General features: G+C 49.9%; 1 protein-coding gene across 10 annotated transcripts in view; it reads right to left on the reverse strand.

The window, feature by feature from the left end:
• QKI (QKI, KH domain containing RNA binding) overlaps positions 1–20767 on the reverse strand; it is a 194114-nt gene that overhangs the window by 145761 nt on the left and 27586 nt on the right. The window lies entirely within an intron of this gene.

Genomic DNA, 20767 nt, shown 5'->3' on the forward strand with positions numbered 1-20767 from the left:
TCAACACCAGATCATGATGAAGAAAGATCGATCGTTGACAATCCCAACTCACCTAAAAGAACAGCTCAGATGGTGGTCACAGAGACAGAATCTGGAGGGATTGAAGATATACCTCCACCTCGATCGCTTGGAGGTCTTCACCAACGCCAGGGATGGGGCGCCACTGTGAAGGAACAATTCGTGTAGGGTCAATGGACATCAGACCAAGCACTTCTACTCATAAATGTCTTGGAGACCATGGCCATCTTCTTGGCACTCCAGCACTTCCAGACTACAATACAGGGCACACATGTGCTGATCCGAAAAGACAACACATCTGCCAAGGCCTATATCAACAACAAGGGCAGAACAAGGTCATCTCGACTCCATCAGGAAGCGATGCACATCCTAACCTGGTCGGAACGACATCTGAGATTGATATCGGCGAAACACATACAAGGTCACCTCAATGTCACCGCGGACTGGTTGAGCTGGCAAACAGTGGTGGAAGCAGAATTGCAACTAAAATCGTCCATCTTCAATATGACCACCCAGGGTGGATCTCTTCGTATCGACATCCAACCGCCAGATTCCAACCTTTATGTCACGCTACCACCACCCGGAAGTCCTGGGTGTGGACGCCCTTACCACCCCATGGCCCAAGACCCTTCTTTATGCCTTCCCACCCACTCTGATAATTCCAAAAGTTCTTCAGAAAATAATCCTGGAGAAAGCTCAAGTCATTCCCAATTTGGTGCCAGAGCCGTTCCCTGGAGTGCTTTGGATCAGGGCAAAAATTGGGGAGCACCACCTCCTGTCTAAGGTGGAATCTGGAATCTACCTTTGGCCGGAAAGACGGATCCAGTTTAAGGACCACTTTTTCTGGAAAAAAATTGACAAAATTGAGGGTTGACAGAAAGTGCCCTGATCTCCGAAACCCGTCTGGCCGAAGTTATCGCTACTAAGAAGAGAAGTTTCATTCTTAGCCACCTAAGGTGGATGGACTGGGCCGGAGTTCGAAGCGGAGATCTAGTGATGCCGTCCAATACCGAAAGTGTAATCTCCAAGTTGGGGAACTCATATGGACTCACGGGGAGGCTGGGACAACTTAACCCCCCTTCAGGAAACGCTGACCACATCAGGATGTCTGAGTGAGGGGACTACCCTGTACTCTTTAGGGATAACCCGTATGCCAATGCTGCTAACTGCCTCCCTAAAGGGGTGGCGCTACGAATCCCTCTGAAATCCTTGCCGATCCTGGAGGAAGTGTAAAATGTCAGCCAATAGAGAGTGCCATCGGGTCCAGCTTCTTTAGCGTGCACACCAGCTGCAGCGAAGGCCTTCCAGGATGAGTTATAAACCCTAATTGTGGACCCTCTTCTAGCCGCCAACATGAGTGTCCACTACCTCCCCTGGAGGTAACCCTTGCTTGTTAGCCTGCTCCCTCCAATAGCCCACCTGTGGTCCAGATTTCGAATCGACCTGGGTCTGGAGGTGTACCTATGGGGCCCTGCATTAGGAGATCTGTCATTACAGCGGGGAAGTACCAGGGGAGGAGCTTGATAGCCAGCTCCTGGATCACTGAGTACCAAGAGGCTGAAGAGGCCAATTGGAGTGCCACCAGAATCAATGACCTTCGTTCCTCTCTGTGAACTTCGGTGCAGCAGTCTGGACAGCAGTAGTGGGAGCGAGCGGAGGGAAGGCGTACAGAAAGACTTACCGTTCGAAGCCCAGCGAGGCGGACAGCGCCGCTGTTGGTGTCCAGTGCCTGAGGATGGAAAAAAAATCTGGACAGGAATGATGGAGACCTGTCGTTGTCCTGAGACGCATAAAAAAGGTCTGTCGAAGTGAGGCATCTCGAGATTTCTTGGTGAGGATCGAAGAAACACCGAGCGCTTTCAGACTCCACTCCGTACTCCCTGATCTCTTGGATTCTGCTGAGCCAGTCTGCTTGACATTCCAACACACCTCGAATATGCTCCGCCCGAAGGTGAAGGCCAGATTCTCAAGCCTCCGCTAAATAAGAATCTTGAATGCCTCTCTGGCCAGAAGGTCCGGCGCATCCTGGAGCCTCCCTTCTGATGGTTGATATAACACCTGCAGCGGAGATGTTGTCCGTGATGGATGATGACATGCTGTTGAAGAATCTCCTGGCTAAAAGCGTTTCAAGGCTAAAGAAGATGGCTCTGGACTCTCTAAGATGTTGATTGGCGTCTGAAAGGCGGTGTTGTGGCCAGACCCCCTGCGCTGTAGAGGGAGGGCCCCAGGGTGGCTCCCCAACCTAGGAGACTCTGCATCTGTGAAAGATGTGACACCGGCTCCAGAATGGAGGAACACCCAACGCCTTTCCCCGGCGTTAGCTGCGAGGAGCAACCACCACTTCAAACTGATCCTGACTGCCGAGGGAAGGTGGATCTGCCTGTCCAACCTGAGAGGATTATCTGGGTGGCGAAAGGACGAGGCAGACCCTGTAAGGGCCTGGCATGGGCCCTGCCCCACTGTATCATGTCCATCGTGGATTAAGTAGGAGGCCCAGTAGACTTCGCCAGCTGGAGAAGATTGCTGCTGTTAGCTGTCTCAAGGTCTACTGCAGAACTGCCTGACCGAATCTTCCTCCGAGCTTTGTCCTCTGGCACCCGATAAGCGTGCAGGTGGAGGTGTTTATCCACGCACCTAAGGTGCTCCGATTGATCGGGATGGGATCATGGAGCTCTTTTCCTGATTGATCCACCCGAACCCGTGATCGGAAGAAAGTTTGTTGTACCCTGGGAGGAGACATCACCGTCTCGCCGAAGCTTCTGACCTTGATCGAATCAAAGATGTGCGTCCAGGTACGAGGTGTAAGTGAATGCCCCTGACTCCTGAGGGAAAGGACTATGGGGGCCACTAAAACCTTTGTGAACACCCGAGGGGCTGTGAAGCTAACTCCAAAGGGAGAGGCAAATCGAATTGAAAATGGTGAAGTGGCCTATGGCAAACCTGAGGTACTGTTGGTGGGCTGGGTGGATTGGCACATGTAAAGATGCACGCCTTCGGACAAGTCCAAGGAGGTTAAGAAATCTCCGCGTTGGATTGCTTCCCACTGTGGAGCAGAAGCGTTTCCATTCAAAATTTGAACCGTCTGAAGGTGATGCCTGTTGACCCTTCTTTTCAAATTCAAGATGGCCCTGGTATCCCCGTTCTTCAATTGCAGGTACCCGTGAAAAATGGAGAATAAGTCCCTCTGAACCGCTGGTGTTCTGGGACCCGGCTGGAATGGCATGGATGACCTCAAAAGGTGCTGGACTGCTAATCTCAGCACTGGGGAAGCCTTGATAGGGTTGGAGCTGATGGGGAGGGAATGAAACGGCTCCTTGGCCAAAGCTTGAATTCTAACGAGTACCAATTCTACCGAGAAGACTCCTCCCTGACCCAGGCGTCCACGTGATCTCTCCCTAGCCACCTGTGGCTGAAGGCCAAAAGACGCCCCTATGGGGATGTCTTGGTTAGTCAGGCCTTGTTACCGCCCAACTTCGGGACGGAAAACCCTTTGTTGGGTTTACCCTGGGACCTGAAGTCCCTGTCTCTTAGCGGAATGATGACTGACTTTGCCAAGGTTGCCTTCTCCCCTCCCCTACTGAAATGGGAGGAGGGAGGGCGAGTAGGATCCCGAAAGGAGCTGTCTCATGGCGTGAATCTGGAGGCTTATCTGCACGCTAATCGAAGCGTGGCATTGACTTTTTTGTGATCTTTTGTCTCTCACTAAAATACGTGTCTAATTCTGTGCCAAAAAGTATGCCCGCCTGAAAGTCGAGCTAAGGAAAACCACTGACTTTGACAAAACATCCAGCCTGCACCCGCGGCTTAAGCCAAATAAGACTGGCGCGACCACGAATCGCAGTAGCCATAGTGCGTGGCTAATTAAGGAAGGCGTCCAGCGTTGAGTGCGGCTAGGAAGGGAAGCTTAGCCATTAACACTTTCGCTCCGCCCCCTCCCTGAGACCCTGATCTTCAGGGGGAATGCGTGCCAAAGCAAAGCGCTGAAGCCAGACTATGGCTGCTCTGGCTACGCGTGGCCGCAGGAGGCCAAAATCTTAGCCACGACATAGCCCGTCGCCCTCATGGACTCTGGGCGGAGTAGGTGGTCTGCCTTTTTCTCTAAGGGGTCCTTAATTCGAACCCTCACCATCTCTATATACTAAGCCCCCTGAATGCAGGTGGCTGAGAGGCGGGCTCCATCCACCAATGGGGTCCTACCAGTGTAGTGGCGTGGAGGTGGTCTGGTGTAAGATAGAGCTTCTTGAAAACAGGGGAAACCCTTGTTTTTTGTGCCGGGCCCACCCACTCCTTCCTGAACTTCCGATTCAAAAGAGCTCTGGGAGTGGGAAATATTTCTGGGGATTCCTCATCCCTTGCAGCCAGGAAAAGAGCCGCCAACCCCTTGGGACAGCGCCCTTGATGGGCTTTGCCTTACTAGCATCATTGGGGTCCTCTAAGATCTGCCCTCATCATGCAATTCAAGTGCAGAAATTGTCTTTGGATAATAGAAAGGAATATATCCTCGGACTCTAAATAGCTCTATGGGACTGCTCAGAAGCCTCTGTCTGGGAGTGATTCTGGTCTCTGAAAAGTGATCCAGAGTCCAGGTCTACTCTCCACCTCAGAACACACCAAGCTTCCAGTCAGAGCTGGGGAAAGATTCCATACACAGCCTGTTCTCTGAAGTAGCCCTCCTAGGGGACCTAGATCTGCCCCTGTGCCCCTGGATGATGGGCGCCTCGGAAGTGGGAAGGGGCTTGCAATAATGCCCTCCACCTCCCTCCCTGGATCGAAGCTCCTCTCATGTAAGGGAAAGTAAAGCGATCTGGAGTGAAGTTGGCCCATTCGGCTCCCGGCCGGTTAACAACAGGGCCCAAAGTCATCTCCCTCTGGGGTCTTGCCTGCCAGCGCCAAGCGCCGCACGTGCTGCTTAGCGCTTCCCGTCAAGCTGAGGGCAGTCGCTTTTGCCGGAGGCCGCCTCCCTCCTCCCGCCGCATCCGTTGCCTCAGAGGGCGTGCTCCTGCGCTGCCGCGCCTGACTCTCGGTTTCCCTCCGAACGGCTTAGCGGCGTCTGACTCAACCCGGCCTGGCCGAGGAGGAGGCGCCTGCGAACGCCCGTGGAGATGCGAGGCGTGCGTCTCTGGAGGGACCCACTGGCCAAGCCGCCGGCTGCGCTGGGCCCCCCATAGCCTCTACCTCTCTCTCCCAGCCCTCCGGCTGTGCGAGGAGGGTCCGCCCGTTCTTGCCGCCGCCCTGGTGCTCTCCGCAATCGAGCGCACGAAGCGCTCTCGCGGTGGGGAAAATGGCGCCGACGCCATGACGATCCGTTGGCAGGAAGAACTCCCGCTCTTTCTCTTCTCCTCAACTCTCCTCACAGACCACAGAGGGAACAGGGGAGGAGGATGTGAGGTAAATTTGGCAACACGAGGAAAGGTAAAGCACAAACACACACAAATCCTCTGAATTTCTTTCTCTCTCTCTCTCTCTCTCTTTTTTTGAAGAGCCTACAAAAAAGCCTGCACTCCCTGTTCAAGGCAGGAAGATACTGGGGCTTGACGACGTCAGCAAGTGGGCGTGGCCAACGGAAATTGTTCCTGCCTCCTTGAGAGAAGGTGATGAAAACCCAAGCAAGACGGTCTCCCAACATCCAGTAGAACTCTAAATCTAGAAGTCCTTGTTGCTCAATCTCAAAGTCATCAGATACAACCATGCTGGATCTAAATAGCATAGCAGACCCTGGGACACACGGTCTAGAAGGACTTGAAGTGTCTGTGGTAGTTGGTCCAACAGTGCCATCAGGTCTGAGAATGAGAGTCTCCTCAGCCAATATGGAGCCAAGAAGATCAATTCTGCCAGCCATATGATGCTCCCTCACTGTCCTACAAATGTTACATTTGCCTATATCTCCTAGCTCCTGCCCACAATTACCTTTAAATTCTCCTCAATGGTTGTCGTCATCTTGGTACAAGGTCCCTCCTGTCTGGCACCACTCCCATCTGCCAAAGGGCAAGCCCTCCCTGCCCAGAGTCACAGTCATGTCCACCAGTCAGCTGATGTTGATACGATGGCTCCTGAGCTAGACCCAACCCACCTGCAGCTATCTTTGTCCAGCACAATAATCATACAGATTTAGTTCAAACCTCTGAATTTCAGGTGCAAGAAAGACTTTCAAGTCCACATCTTGGGATCATGTTGTATCCTTTAAAAACTGTACCCTATTTCAACAGTACTTTAAATGTTTCTATTTTTAAAGCAGTAGAAAGTTTTGACAAAAGCCAACAATGCAAACAGTTCTAGTGTAAACATTTGACACTGCAATATTTTGAGAGATGAGAACCTTAAATTCTACTTTTATAAAACCATTTAATGAAGTTTCAGATTTAATAGGAGGAACACCTGAATCAGCAAACTGCATGACTGATGGTTTAAGAACAGAAAGAGTATGAAGCTTGCAGTCATTTCTGACAAAAAAATAAAATAAAACCTCTTAGAAACAGCAGTCAAAGCATCAAAGTCTTATGGCTCTCTTAAGATGAACAAATGTATGATTTCCTAGCCTTTCATCAACCAGGCTGCTTATTTTTCTGATTAGATCTAGATTCCATTCTTATGCTGAAATGTAACATAACAAATCTATGCCTTGGAATGTTGCGCTTTGTGGCTTCTCATATCACATTTGTCTCTCACTTATATCCTTATACACAGACAAATCTACCAAGTAGCACGTTATGTATCCTATGAGTAGGTTAAGGATTATGAAATTATACTGTAGTAACATTCTTGGTGGAGCACTCATAGGGTTTTTCAGGACAGGACACATTCAGAAGTGGTTTGCCATTGCTTGCCTATACATAGCAGCCTTGTTATTCCTTGGTGGTCTTCCAACCAAATACTGACCAGGGCCAACCCTAGTCAACTTCTGAGATCAGATGAGATCAGGCTAGCCTTGGCTATCCAGGTCAGGGCTCTTCCTAGATAGTGTCCCAAATTATTTCTGCACTGCTGGTTTGTAGCAGTTTTTCAAACTTCCATCACAACTGTAGCACTGTCCTGTCACATCTGATCTCCTCAGCTTGGAAGTATAGTTTGTGACCTGCTTGGTAACAGCATGTAACCCACCACCCCAACTTTACCTGTCCCACTGCTATGACATTCCCAATGTCACTATGGTCTGTCTCAGAAAAAATATGTTAGTAGGGTTGTGTATTCCTGTGCCACAGAACTCTACATGCCAGACCTTTTTGTTGTAGAATGCTCCACCTGGGCCCTAAGGCCTACCAGTTTGTAAAAGACAGTTACTGGTGATAGTCGTTCAAAGAACTATAAATGGGCTTAAGAGCAGGTGCACTCTAATCTAGGGAACCAGGTTTGATTCCCCACTCTGCCACTTCAGCTGTGGAGGCTTATCTGGTGAACTAGATTAGCTTGTGCACTCCAACACAGCTGGGTGACCTTGGGTGAGTCACAGTTCTTCAGCGCACTCTCAGCCTCCCCTACCTCACAGGATGTTTGTTGTGAGGGGAGAAGGGAAAGGAGATCATAAGCCCCCTTGAGTCTCCTTACAGGAGAGAAAGGGGGATACAAATCCAAACTCTTCCTCTTCTCTTGTATCAAAGTACCATGTTCAATTAACAAAATAATGGTTTGACAAAGGCAGAATGCAAAAATGAGTGATAATTCTCATATTCGTTCAGGACTATATTGTAATGCAGAAGCATACAATTTTTTCAATTGTTGAACCTCGTCTGACCGTGCTAACATCTTTATATGAGACAGAGTATAGCTTCATCTTACTTTGCAGACTGTAGCACAGCTCCCTATAGTTCAAACAGAAGGAAAGTATAACAAATTTCACTGTCAAAATCTGTGGAATGTATCCTGCACTGGCATGCACACTGCTTTTCATAAAGTGAAATTGACATGGCTTTTGTTACCTTCACCTGGTAAATTTCAAAAGAAATAAAACCAAGATGATTTAATTTATTTTTGCTTTCTCCCTTCAGGGGCAGAAACTAAAACAGCAAGAGCCTCTTATTATGACACAGGTAGCTGAACTGGGTTTCTTCAATACCAGTGGAAGTCAAGGTGGAGAATGGTCCACTGGTCACTTATCATGAAGGGGTGTTCTCCAGGTGGGCAACCAGGGCATCTTGGATGAGTGATTTCCCAACCCTTTCTCAGGGAGGCAGGAACTCCTGTGGAAGGCTTGGGCATCCATCTTGTGCTCCAGTAAACAACTGACAAAGCAGTGAATAAAACTCTTCCAACAAGATAAGAAACAAGAAGTACCAAGGACAATGATAACAGTAACAACACAAGAACTGAAACATTAAGCTGATAAAGTATGGTAGTTGTGACTAACTAGGTTGCAGACTGGATTGGAGACTGAATGAGAATCAGAGAGGGCCAAGATGCCCTCGTCGCCCACCAGAAGAAAGCCCCTTCACGGTAAATGACCAATGGACAGTTCTCCTGGAGGCGACTGAGGGCATCTTGGATGGGACCTCCCCGAGCAGTGTCCCTGAGGAACGAGTGGCATCTGATCAGTCTCCAAATATATGTTCTAACACCCTTTTATCAAAGGCGGTCTCTGTGGCTGCAAGGGAGTGAATTTTGTAGTGCCTGGTGAATGCTGAGATGGACAACATTCTCACAGACTTTTGGTGGAGGTGGGAGCTGGAACGGAAGGATAATCTGCATCATCCGGATCCCAGAGTTCCAGGGCGGAAATCATCTTGGCCATGAGCAGGGATAAGTTTTCCTATTTAAAAAACCTCAGGAAATACTCATTGTTTTCAGTAGAGGTTTCTTCAGCCTCAGAAAAATGGTTGGAATTTTCCTCTAGTTTCCCCTTGCTAAAATCATCACAGTTACCCCCTGGGATATTGAGGGGGTTCCTTCTGGAGGCAGCACCCCTTGAAGAGGAAGGGCTGGGGAACCTAGAGGGAGACCTAGGTCTGACTCTGCATCTGGGGAGTTCCTTCCCCCAATGATAGTTACTGATCTCCTCTCTTATGGTCTCCCTGAACATATCCATAAGTTCTCTGGGGGAGGCATTCCTCCATGCGTTGCAATTTTTCTCCTCTGGCCTTGTGCTGGGGGTTGTGGAGGTAGAAGGAGGGGAGGTAGTCCTGCCCTCCCGATACGAGGTAGCTCTGTCCTCCCTGCAACTGCCTTCCCAATCTTGCCTGTAAACATCTCCAGGCTCTGGTGGAGATATGCAATAGGTATCTAACCGCTTTATTATAAAATGTGTAATTCATAACTTAACATGTAAAATTGTAATATTTGGCATGTTAATGAAATTTAAAAGCCTTCCCCGCCACACACACAAGTAACTGCAACCCAACCCAGAACGGTCCATTGGTTACTTACCGAGAAGGGTCCTTCTACTGGACGGCAGGGGGACATCTTGATGGGTGTTTTCCAACTGGATCTCAGGGAAGCAGGAACTAGAATTCTGTCACTTCCTGTACACCGGTTGGCGCCCACCCAGATCTCCAGTAGACGCCTGATGAAGCAGTGGAAGCTCTCCCTTTTTTAACAAAACCTGGGAGAAGCTCGATTAATAGGAAGTAACAGTAACAGTAACAGTTAACAGTCAACAGGACAGAAGAAACTGAGGCATTTAGAGTGCTAACCAGAGCTCATGTGAACCTAAGTGAATTAACGTAGAACTGGTGCTGAGCCCAATTAGGGACTGATGACGACCACGGGAGGGCCAAGATGTCCCCCTGCCGACCAGTAGAAGGACCCTTCTCGGTAAGTAACCAATGGACCGTTCTACTGGAGGCGGGGGACATCTTGATGGGACCTCCTATAGCAGTGTCCCTAAGAAGGGAGGGTATGTATCAGTCCCCAATGATGTGCTCCAGCACCCTTCTACCAAAGGTAGCCTCTGCGGCTGCCATGGAGTGTAGTTTGTAGTGCCGGACGAATGAGGATACGGAAGACCAGGTGGCTGCTCTGCAAATGTCTGAAACTGAGGCCTGGCTTCTAAGGGCCGCGTTGGTGGCGGCGCTGCGTGTGGAGTGTGCAGTAATTCCTTGCGGAATGGGTTGGTTTGTGGTTTTGTAAGCCTCGATTATGCAGGCTTTGATAGTATGACTAATAGCGGCTTTAGACATGTGTCCCCCCAGGTTAGGAGGGGCGATGTTGATGAATAGATTACTGAAGATCTTATGATGTAGGCTTTGAGGGAACGACGAACGTCCAGGTTATGCCACTGGCGTTCTTTGGGGAGGTGGTGATTGGATTGGGGGGGCAGAAATTAGGGACAATGATGTCCTGATTTAGGTGGAATGTTGACCTTACTTTAGGAACAAAGGTCGGGTCCGTCCTCAATATTACACGGTCTTTGTGAAAGACGCAAAGGTCCTTGTTGATTGATAGGGCATTGAGTTCTGAAACCCTTCTTGTGCTGATGTTATGGCCAGCAGGAAAAGAGTCTTCATGTGCAACCACTTCATGTGGATGGACTGGATTGGTTCGAAGGGTGAAGACGTCAGAGTTGAAAGCACTAGATGAAGGCGCCAGGACGGAAATCTGTGAATGGCTGGTGGTTGGAGCTGAAGGACTCCTTTTAGGAATCTGATAACATCCGGGTGTTTAGACATTGGGCACCCGTGGTGATTGGACCAGATGGTGGAGAGAGCTGCTACCTGACGTTTCAGAATGGCGCTACGAAGGCCCATCTCGAACCCCTCCTGCAGGAAGAGAAGGACCTGGGGAAGGTCCGGGGACTCTGGGTTAACTGAGTGTCTGGCGGACCATCTCACGAAGGTCCTCCATGAACAGTTGTATATGTTATTGGTGGAAGTCCTGCGGGACGCTAGGATGGTGGATGTCACCTGTGCCGAGTATCCCTTGTCTCTCAGGATCCTCCGTTCAAGGGCCATGGGGTCAATCGGAACCATCCGGGATCCGGATGAAGGACTGGGCCCTGTGACAACATGTTGTGCGGTGTCGGTAGGGACAAGGCTGGAGAAGTTGCTAGTTCTATTATCGCCGACAGCCAGGGCCTCCGAGGCCAGTAGGGAGCAACTAGTATTACTCGAGCCTTTTCCTGAATTATTTTGCGGAGTACCTTGGGGATGATCGGCGTGGGAGGAAAGGTGTAGAGGAGAGCCCTGGGCCACTGGGCTATTAGTGCGTCCACGTCTAGGGCTTCTGGGAGGTGGAAGCGCGACATGAAGGTTGGAATCTGACGGTTGTGGATCGAGGCGAACAGGTCCACTTCTGGTACCCCCAGGTTCTGGGTTATGAATTGGTAGATGGCTGGTTTGAGTTGCCATTCGGCTTCCCAGACTGTTTGACGGCTCAGCCAGTCCGCTGTGACGTTGAGTTGGCCCTGGATGTGTTCGGCTGAAATTGACTGTAGGTGAAGCTCTGCCCAGGTCAGGATGTGCATCGCCTCCTGATGTAGTTGGGACGAGCGCGATCCTCCCTGGTTGTTGATATATGCTTTGGCAGACGCATTGTCTGTCCGGACCAGAACATGTTTCCCCTGGATCCTGGGATGGAAGTGTTGTAGAGCTAGGAAGATGGCCCTGGTCTCTAGAACGTTGATGGGGAGGCTTGCAGCTTGTTCTTTGGTCCACTGACCCACTGCAATGAATTGGTTCTGCAAAGGTGGCTCCCCATCCCTGTGAGGCTGCGCATCGGTGTGAAGATCTCCAGGCGGAGAGGTGTATAGGTAGACGCTTTCCTTTTTCCAGGTTGCTTCGGACTGTCCACCATCGCAGACTGTTTCTTTAGTTGAACCGGCAGGATAAGAGTTCGGTCCATTTTGGCCATGATTTGGTGTTGCAGGGGCCTTAGAAACGCTTGGAGTGGGCGTGCGTGAAGTCTTTCCCATTGTGCCATGTCGTAGACCGAAACCATCAGCCCGAGGAGGCTTGCCAGTTGAAGCAGGGAAGGTTTCTTGGTTGATATGCTGAGGTTTGTTAGGGTTTGAATTTTGTGGATCTTGGCTGGTGGGACGAACAACGCGTTTCGAGTGGTGTCGATGATGGCACCCAGGTGTTCTAGACGTTGGGAAGGCGACGTGTGGCTTTTGGTGAGATTTACCAGGAATCCGTGTAGCTGGAGAACTTCCTGAGTCTTGGCTACGTCCGCAATGGCTTGTTGATGGGATTTGGATCTGATCAGTATATCATCCAAGTATGGATGGGTGTGAACTGACTGTTGTCTGAGGAGGGTGATGGAGCCAGGAGGACCTTTGAAGAACACTCTGGAGTGCGGTGGCTTAAACGTCAGGGCGAGATAAGGTAAAAATCCCTGAATTGAAATTGGTCCATGCCTATTGCGAAGCGAAGGAATTTTCGGTGGGCTGGATTTATTAACACATGAAGGTGCATGTCTGCCTCTGTTAGGTCCAGGGGAGGTGAGGGAAGTCCCTGGGACATAGAGTTTTCGGTTATCGAGCGAAGGGTTTCCATCAGGAAAGCTTGATGTAGTCTTATGTGTTGGTTAGACGAACCTCAAGTTTAGTATTGCTTTCGGCCAACGTCTCCGTTCTCTTTTGAAGGAGCGGTAAAAAGAAGTGAAAAAATCATGCCCAAGCGATCTTTCAACTTTTGCTTGGAGTACTGGCTCGATTTCGCCTTGATGGTCAGCAGGTGTTGAATGGCAAGCTGCGTTCTCCAGGCCTTGATGAGGTTGGAGTTGACGGGAAACGCTCAAAATCGAGGGGGTGGAATCTTTTCGAATTCTATGACATATCCTGTTTGAATGATTTCCTTTGTCCAGCGGTCCACGTGCTCGCCCGTCCATTGGTGTTGAAAGAGACGGAGGCGGCCGCCTACTGGAGGAACATAGTCAGGATTTGTTGGAGCGGTCCGGTTTTCCTTGTTTGGCGTGGGGACGAAAGGAATGGTTGAAGCCGTTGTTAGAATTGTTGTTGTTGTTGTTGGTACGTCTCCGAAACCCTTGCTGGGGTTAAGCCAAGCATCTACGACCCTCCTTTAGGAATCTCTGTAGTGTTCTGTGGGAGTGGAAGGTGGAACCGGATTTGGATGAGTTGTGGTCCGCCCTGTAGAATTTGGGCATGGCTTTCTTGTGATCCCGAGTTTCCACAAGGATACGTTCTAATTCCTGGCTGAAGAGAGAAGCACCTTGAAAGGAAAAGCCGGAAATGAGTTGTTTAGAATGGAAGTCCGCTTGCCACGAGCGAAACCAAGCCAGACGCCTGGGGACTGAGGCCATAGCCAGTGATCGGGAGGTTGTCAGGAAGGCATCGAAATTGGAGTCTGTTAGGAAGGAAATGGTGAGGAGAAGTCTCTCTACTCCTTCCCTGATCCCCTGTTGGGCTGGTGGGATGAGTTCGAGAACTCTGCGGCTCCAGACGATACCGGCTCTGGCCATGGTGGCTGAGGAGGCCAAAATTTTGGTGGTTGTGGCTAGGTTCTGCGCGAAGTGGTAGCCTTTTGAGTACGATGTCACATCTTTTGTCTAAAGGGTCTTTAATAGATCCGTCACCGTCTTGGGAGACCAATCCTCCTGACTGGAGGGAGACTACCGGGGCGTCCACCTGGGGCACCTGCAGGAGGCGTTGTAGATGAGGGGGGGTGGTATAGAGTTTCTTGACGTTAGCAGGAAACCCCTTACTGGAGGAGGGGTTGATCCACTCTTTCTTCATTCTTTTTTCGAAATATTCTGGTAGGGGAAGGAAAGTTTTTGACTTGGTCATCGTCTGGAAAAATCTCACTCTTGCCTCTGGGGACACCTTTAATGGGTTTCTGGGAGGAAGAGGTAGGTAGGTGCAGCAGAATCCACTGCGTCTTCTGGATCTTTCAATTCCAAGGCGGCGATGGCCTTGGTGATGAGGAGGGTAGCATCCTCCACTTTGAAAAATCTATGAATTGGGTCAGTGGGTTCGTTGGGGGTTTCTTCTGGCTCTGAGAAGTGGTCAGAGTTTTCACATTCCCCTTCACCTGACCGCCCCTTCTTCCCACGGGCAATATGGAAGGAAGGACAGAAGAGGGCCAGCCCTGAAGTCCCTCTGGATCTGGTGGAGTGAGGGGGAAGAGGGAGGAAGCTTGGGAAATGGGATCTAGCCCTTCTATGATGGGCTCTGTGATAGGCTCTAATTTCCTCCCTCATGCTTTTTCTAAACATATCCACTAGTTGTTCTGGGGAGGCTTGTTGCCACCCTCCCTGCAGGGTTTGTGAAGGGACCAAGGTTGAGGTTGAGGCCAGGTCTACCCCCCCACCGTCGCGATCTTGCCTGAGTTGTTGGCTTGGATCGACGCTAGGGGGCGCTGTACGCGATGGAGATCCGCCCTCCGCGGCCCTCTCTGGGACGCTGGTGGTCTCCTCCTCCTCCGCGTCGACGTTCGGCTGCCTGGGCGGGCTGAACGGTCTCCCGGCCGCGCCCGGGTCCGTTGCCACGTGCCCTTGATCGTCCCCCGCAGTCCGGGGACGCTCCGCACATGATCCGTCCCGCTTTAAAGGGGCCGGGAGGGTGCTTGCAGCCCGCTTTTCTTCTAATAACGCGAGCGAGGCGCCGCTAAAGGAATCAACCCCTCTCTTCTCGCGCCTTTTTCTTGCCGCCTCCCGCCGTCTTAGCAGACACCTTGCCTACCGGCTTGGTCGTCTGCGCTCTGCTTTGGAGGGTTGATGCGGCGGTAGAGGCTCTCGTCCTCTCAGCAGAGGAACGAGAGAAGGTCTCCATAGGAGGAGAAAAGTGGCGGCACTCCATTTCCAGAGGGGGGGAGGGAGAAGTAGAGGGGGGGAGGAGAAGGAGGTTATCCCGGTTTGCACCAAGGGGAATACCTCCTGGTAGCAGTAAGGTAGTCAGAGAAGAAATTTGAAGAAAAGTGAAGAAAGTTGAAAAAAGTAGCAGGAGCTCTGAGAAGTGCTGCTTTCCCTGGATGAAGCAGGAACGTTACTGGGTGGGCGCCAACCAGTCTACAGGAAGTGACAGAATTCTAGTTCCTGCTTCCCTGAGATCCAGTTGGAAAACACCCATCAAGATGTCCCCCGCCTCCAGTAGAATGATATATTAATCATGAAAGGCAAGAGGCAAGACTGGATATGGCAGGCTGCACACTTTTTAAAAAAAATCTTATCTACTTCATCAGGTCTCTTAAAAAGCAAGGAATCTGTACAATTAAGACCACACTGTGCTCCAATAGCATCCTGAGACTGGACCAGTCCAACTGGCATATAACTCTTCATAAGTGCAAGCAACTTTATCTGCAAGACATACTGCAAAGGAATTACATCAGGTTTGTAGGTTTTGTAGGTCAACACCATCTGGTGTTTCACAAGAACAGGGTAGAAAATTTCCCCACTTCTAAACCATGAACCTTATCTCAGAGGTGTATTGGGGGAAATGACGCCCAGAGATATCCCCTTCCCCGGGTGCCCCCCCCACCCCTGCATGTTTGGGCGTGGGTTGGGGGCACCAAGCCCCGCATCACCAGCCTGCACGGAAGTCGGGGGCTGGGCCACACAGGAAGTAGGGCTGTGTGGGGGGGCAGCAGGGCCTGAGGTAGTCAAAACCTGGCCTGCACGGAGGCCGGGGCGGCGGAGCCCTGAGCCAGCCTGCAGAGAGGCGGGGCTCAGTGGCATGCGCCCAGGGACATGGGTGACTCCATGTCCCTATAGGCAGTATGCCTCTGCCTTATCTCCAGATAAAACCAAACCAAACATACAATGTACGCGTAAGTACCAAAATGTTCTGGGATAGCCCCATGGTTGTAATGGCAGCACAAATATTTCAAGTCTTATAAAGCAGTTTACCAAAATGCTTTACATATAAGGCAAGAAGGCCATTCTTTTAACAAACTCCCCCTATTTCTTGAATAAAAGAACATGAATTATTATCCATACAAACTAAGAAGGACCAACAAGTATCCTATAGCTCCTATCCTCTACTGAACGTAGAAATGGGTAGACAAATTTAAAGCCTACTCTCTCAAGAGTTGCTTTATAGGCATGTTTTTCCCAGTATCAAGGTCTGCAATTTCCATTTGGCTGCCAGTTCAGGATTAAATTAATTATCTCTATTACAAAAATATGTTGCACCCTACAGCCTGCTAAATAAGAACAGTAAAGAAGATATTTGCTGTGCTTTGCAGCATCATTCTAAGTTATCCCCCACATCCATCCAGACATTTGGTTCTCCAATATGGTACCAAAATTTATTTATTTATTCGATTTGATAAACCGCGCTACCCCCGCAGGGCTCAGTCACCACAGAAGTGCATTACCTAATTACCTGGACAAGCTTGTTCATTTTAACTGAGAAATGTTCCTGAATCCAACATATACATTCTTTGGTTTTGAGCACAAAGAATGAAAAGAATGACTACTTCCAGAAAAGCAAATATTTGTTTGGAAAAAACCATTGATAAAAATACTTTGTCTAGGTTACTAAAGTACACTTTGGGGATCCTTCAGAAATTAGCATCTTCAGAAATTAGATTATTAGCACAGGTCATAAGCAACCTGTGATCCTGAAAGTGCCAGAGACCTTACTTAGCATTTAGCACACTTTAAAATAGGTGTTCACCCAGTCATAGATGCAAAAAAGGACACAAGAAAGCAACATAAACCTTCAGATCAACAATAACTTTTGTTACCTGCCCGTCCACTCCCAGCCCCTTTTAGACTGTTACATGTCAAAACAAGCAGGGCAAGGACCAAACAAAATCTATCAACCTCTTGAAGGATCCATTGGATACTCACCGTGAAGGGTCTTTCTACTGTAGGTAAGTGGGGCATCTTGTGTGGGTGTGATCTCGACCAATTGCAGAGAGGCAGGAAATGATGAAATTCTTCCATGTACTTCCTGTGAGGTCTTGGGGTCACCTTCTTCAGTACCCCCGCCTGGCATAGTAGTATAGCACTTAAGTAACAGGAACATATAACCAAAAACACAGAAGGAAAAACAACGGCTCGGCAATAACTAGGATCACTAGAACAGTGACAACAACAACGACAACCCTAAACGTTGAACCGTCTGAAAACATGAATTTAGTTGATAACTGAGAGAGTAACATCGGGAAACAAATGGAACTAGGGAAGGCCAAGATGCCCCACTTACCTACAGTAGAAAGACCCTTCACGGTGAGTATCCAATGGATCCTTCTACTGTAGGAGTGGGGCATCTTGTGGAACCTCGAGCAGTGTCGAATTGGTGGGTTTCATTAGTCCCCGATGATACTTTCCAGTACCCTTTTGCCAAAGGCTGATTCTGCCGAGGCCAGGGACCGAATTTTATAATGACGTATGAAGGTGGAAATGGAAGACCAGGTGGCAGCTTTGCAGATGTCTTCCACCGATGCATGATTTCGGAAGGCTATGTTGGTCGCAGCATTGCGAACTGAGTGAGCTGTGACTCCCTGAGGGACCGGTAAGTCAGAAGCTTTGTATGCTTCGCATATACAGGCTTTCAGGGTACTACTGATTGCTGCCTTGGACATTTGCGTTCCCAAGTTGGAAGGGCTAATGTTGATGAACATACTCTCTGATTTGCGTAACTCCTCCGTTCTTATTATGTATGCTTTTAAGGCCCGTGCGTCCAATGTGTGCCACGATTTCTCTTTGGGATGAGAGGGGTTAGGCATGAAGTTAGGAACGACGATCTCCTGGCCATACGTGGAAAGGGGAGTTAACGCCGGAATGAAAGTTGGATCTGTACAAAGACATACTCTATCCTTATATGGAACACGCAGAATTTTGAGTTTATTGAAAGCGAAGTTCAGCCACTCTTCTGGCGATGTTATTGCAATTAAGAATAGCGATTTTCATTTCTTACCCATTTGATGTGTACAGTTTGAGATGGGTTGAGCGGGGACCTAGTGAGTGCCCGACAGGACCAGCGTTCGAAGCGCCAAGAGGGAACCTGTGGACTACCGCAGGTTGGGACAATTTTACCCCTCTTAGGAAGTTCAGAGCGATCCGGATGTCTGGTGATAGAGATTATGCATTACACAAAGGGATAGCCGGTAGCAAGAGCTGCCAATTGTCTGCGTAAGGTGGAACACTTGAGTCCCATTGAGTAGCCCTTTGCAGGAACTCCAAGATAACGGTGATGGATGGTTCCGTGGGGTCGAGTGGATTTCGCGATGGCACCACCACCTGGCGTAGGCCTTCCATGAACAGTTGTAGATATTGACCGTCGACCTGCGTCTGGCTGTTAAGATTGTAGATGTGACTTCTTCCGAGTACCCCTTTATCCTGAGGTTTGCCCGTTCAAGAGCCATGCGGTCAGCTTGAACCAAGCGGGATCGGGATGTATGATGGGGCCCTGCGTCAGGAAGTCGGAAGTGATTGGCAGAGTCAGTGGTTCTGCGATGGCCAGTTCCAGGATGGTGGTGAACCAGGGTCTCCTGGGCCATCTGGGGGCTACAAGGATCACCAAAACCGGATATGATCCTGCGCAGGAGCCGAGGGATCAGGGGAAAAGGAGGGAATGCATAGAGAAGATTTGGAGGCCATATCGCGTTCAGGGCGTCAGTTGCTACTGCCTGTGGATGGTAGTGTCAGGTCATGAACTTTCGAAGTTGATGGTTCTTCTGAGAGGCGAACAGGTCTACCTCCAGAGTGCCGAAGGTGTTGCATATCTTGAAGAAGACCCGTGGATCGAGTCGCCATTCGGTTTCGCACAGATTCTGTCTGCTGAGCCAATCCGCCTCTAGATTCTGGACTCCTCTGATGTGTAGGGCTTCTAGCGATACCAAGTGCTCCTCGGCCCATTGGAGGATTTTTGTTGCTTCCGAGTGGAGCCTTGCTGATCTGGAGCCGCCCTGGTTGTTGATGTACATCTTTGCGGCAACATTGTCTGTTCTTATGATGACATGTTGGTGACAAATTTGTGGCCGGAAATGTTGAAGGGCAAGGAAGATCGCTCGAGTTTCCAACACATTGATGTGGAGCCGAGATTCTTCCAGAGACCAAGTTCCCTGGACATACATTTGACTGAGTGTGGCCCCCCAGCCCTGAAGGCTGGCGTCTGTGAAGACTTGAGCTCGATGAGCATGTAGATAACGTTTTCCCCGTCTGAGGTTGGAGCGGTTCATCCACCAGAGAAGGCTGAGACGGACTCTTGGGGGTATGGTCAATTTTCTGTCTTTCTTGGCAATAATGTCCAGCTGGTATGCACGGAGGAATCGTTGGAGCGGTCTTGCGTGAAAACGTGCCCACTGGGTCAGGTCGATTACTGAGATGAAGGTTCCCAGCAGACTTGCCAGTTTTAGCAAGGACGATCTTCTGTTGGACATGACTAGTAATGTCGTTTTCCTGATTCTTTCTACCTTCTCTTCTGGTATGAAAAGGGAGTCTTGTACCATGTCCAGCACTGCACCTAGGTGTTCTAGCCGTGTGGAGGGAATGAAAGAGCTTTTTTCTTTGTTTACGATAAAGCCATGCTGTGCTAGCGTTTCTTGAACTACCTCGATGTCGGCGATGGCCTTGGGGACGGAGCGTGAACGAATCAGCAGATCGTCGAGGTAGGGGTAGACGTGTATCCCCTGTTCCCTCAACATGATGACTGGGGCGCATAGTACCTTGGCGAAGGTTCTTGGGGCCGTGGCTGGTCCGAATAGCAGCGTCTTTGAATTGATAATGTTGATCCTGTATGGCGAATCTCAGGTACTTTCTGTGAGAGTTGTGAATAGGGATGTGCAAATAGGCTTCGGTCAGATCTAACGAAGTCAGCAGATCTTGATGGCGAAGAGTTGCCGTGATAGACCGAAGGGTCTCCATCCTGAATTTGGGGACCCGAATGAATTTGTTGATGCGCTTCAGGTTGAGTTGCTCTCCAGTCCCCATTTCTTTTGGGGACTGTAAAGAAATGTGAATATGTCCCTGAGAAGCGTTCGCTGTCGGTACAGGTTCGATGGCTTGGATCTTGGTTAGGTGGGAAACCGCCTCCAGAGTTCTGCTGGCTTTGGCGGATCCTTTGAGAGCGGCGAAATGAACAGGTGGTGATGTGGAATAGCGTTGAATTCTATCCACATAACCTGTGGAGATGGCTTCCTTTGTCCACCGGTCCACGTGGGTTGCCTGCGGGAGGTGCTGAAAGTGTTGGAGACGGCCTCCCACCGGGGTGCTTTGATCGTCATTGCTTGTTCTTATTGGAGTTGAAGGACTTGCCCGGCTTGTTGTATTGTTTGAAGGACTGTTTGTAATTCCGAAAGGAATGTTGATTCTGCCAGTGTGGTCTTTGCCCGTCTCGTTGCGTGTGGGGTAAGGATTTGTGGGACCGGAAGGTAAACTTGCTGTTGGTAGAGGACCTGTCGGGTGCCCGGACAGATTTTGGCATCGTCTTTTTGTTGTCCTTGGTTTGGACAAGGACTTCGTCCAACTCTTTGCCAAATAGGGCCCCTCCATAGTATGAATAACCAGCCACTACGTTGTTTAGATTGTATGTCCGGCTTGCCGTGGCGAATCCAGGCGTTGCGTCTTGCTATCATGTTAGAGGCTAAGGATCTCGCTACCAGTGACATGGCGTCGAAGGTGGCATCTGCTATGAAGGAATTGGCAGAAAGGACCCTTTCGATGCCTTCTCTGATGCCTTTTGCTTCGACTGGAATCATCTCCAGGAGACGTTTGAGCCACACCATGGAGGCTCTGGCCACTGTGGAGGAGGGCGTAAGAGTTTTGATGGCTGCCGCCAACCACTCATGGGATCTGGCTGCTTCAGACCTCCTATCAAGTGGGTCCTTGATATTGCCCTCCCCCTCTTTGGCTACCAGTGCCCCGGAATGTAGGATGGACACAGGGGCATCAACTGGAGGATTCTGGAGGAGGACGTGAA

This window comes from Sphaerodactylus townsendi, linkage group LG01 (genome assembly GCF_021028975.2).
Source record: "Sphaerodactylus townsendi isolate TG3544 linkage group LG01, MPM_Stown_v2.3, whole genome shotgun sequence".
In the NCBI taxonomy this organism is placed as follows: Eukaryota; Metazoa; Chordata; class Lepidosauria; order Squamata; family Sphaerodactylidae; genus Sphaerodactylus; species Sphaerodactylus townsendi.